Source organism: Anopheles darlingi, chromosome 2 (genome assembly GCF_943734745.1).
Source record: "Anopheles darlingi chromosome 2, idAnoDarlMG_H_01, whole genome shotgun sequence".
Taxonomy (NCBI): domain Eukaryota; kingdom Metazoa; phylum Arthropoda; class Insecta; order Diptera; family Culicidae; genus Anopheles; species Anopheles darlingi.
The window spans coordinates 26,701,903-26,703,369 of record NC_064874.1 but is presented as its reverse complement, the minus strand read 5'-3'; the positions used below and the strand labels follow the sequence as shown (position 1 = coordinate 26,703,369).

The 1,467-nt window shown below is 54.4% G+C and overlaps 1 protein-coding gene across 1 annotated transcript in view; it reads left to right on the top strand.

Moving 5' to 3' along the window:
- Positions 1–939: 939 nt before the first annotated feature.
- The window catches only part of LOC125947940 (acetylcholine receptor subunit alpha-like 1), a 50,639-nt gene continuing 50,111 nt past the window's right edge, over positions 940–1,467 (top strand). The window contains exon 1 of the mRNA XM_049673529.1: positions 940–1,467. This exon is cut by the window's right edge and continues 259 nt beyond it. The gene's annotated coding sequence lies outside the window, so the exon portion shown is untranslated.

Below are 1,467 nucleotides of genomic sequence, written 5' to 3'. Positions count from 1 at the left end.
CACCCAAACCGATCCCTTGCCTGTTTTTTTTTCATTCCCATTTTCCACTCCCAGATGATTGTCAATTGGACTGGAATTGAGAGCAGCAGCAGCAGCAGCAGTAGTAGTGGTAGAAGCAGGGCAGCAGTGAAAGAAGCAGCAGAATCGAGCTCGAGTTCCAGTGGTGGTTGGGAGAAGTTTTAATCGGCCGGATCGGCCAATAACGGTTGGTGCAAAGACGGAAGGAGAGTTTTCGGAGAACGGAGCAGGCAGCCGCATCCCGATTTTCCCCGATCCGGGAATGGCTCCAGCGTCACTGATCGCAGCGTGCCGTGACGCCGTCACCGTTGTTGTGGTGATGCTGTGGTAGCAGCAACATCCTTCGTGCCAGCGTTCCGTGTGTGTGCGCGCGCGTGTGTGTGTGTGTGGCAGTGCCGAAATCCGATGATGCATAACTCCGAAGTGACAGTTCCAGCGAGCGTTCCGGTGCAACGGTGCACCACCACCACCACCACCTCCAGCAGCAGCAACGGTTCACCCTTACCTTCGTGCTAATGCTCATCGCGATGGTTGCTCTGCTCGCTCCGTGTTCGCAAAGGGTTGCGTGCGTACGTACGTGCGTGCGTGAGTGAGTGAGTGAGTGAGTGAGCTAGTGAGAGTGCGTGAAACTCAGAAACCTCGAGATAGAGAGAGAGAGTGAGAGAGTGAGAGAGAGCGAGTGTGTGTGTGTGAGCGAGCGAATCGTCGAAGGAAGAAAGTGTTCAAATCAAGTGGTGTCTCCAGCATGCGTGTCGATGCCGGTCGGTGATTTCGTTTCGATGGTCAGCCTGGCCGGAACCATCGTGAGGTGTGAGTGATTTGTTAAAGGACCCTCCCTTCCCACCCCCCGCATTAATACGACGGGTTTCAAGGAGGGAACGAGCAAAGAAGGAATTGATTCCCCGGGGGAAAACGGTGGAAACGAAGGAATTGAAGACGAGGTGGGGAAAACGAAGAAGCTGCCGTGTTGTGTAGGTGCATCCAGAGGCTGAAGGTTCGACTAGTATCTGTGCTCTCTTCTGCTCCCTCCATTCTGTCTCACCAACCGCAACCATTTCGCAACTCGTTCCATCGATACCGCACCGCTGGAGGTGATGTGCTCAGTATATGCGTGTGTGTATGTGTGTCTGTGTCAATGTGTCGCGTCTTCTCTGCGTGTTTTTCCCATGTGCACAGCCGGGTGTGGGTCAGTGTGAATGAGGGCCGCTAGAACGTCCAAAGGTGCGGTGCAGGAAACACAAGGGCCACGATAGGTCCCACCAAAAGCCAACCCACTCACCAACCCCATTTGCCATTGATTGATTGTCTACGTCGTCATCGTATCGTAGTGTACCGTCGCCATAGTTACAACCACACTGACCGTCTGACAGCCAAGACAGCAGCAGACAGCAGCAACCAGTTCAGTGCCCAGCGCGTAGTTCACCAGCGCGTCGTCATCCTTAGAGTCCG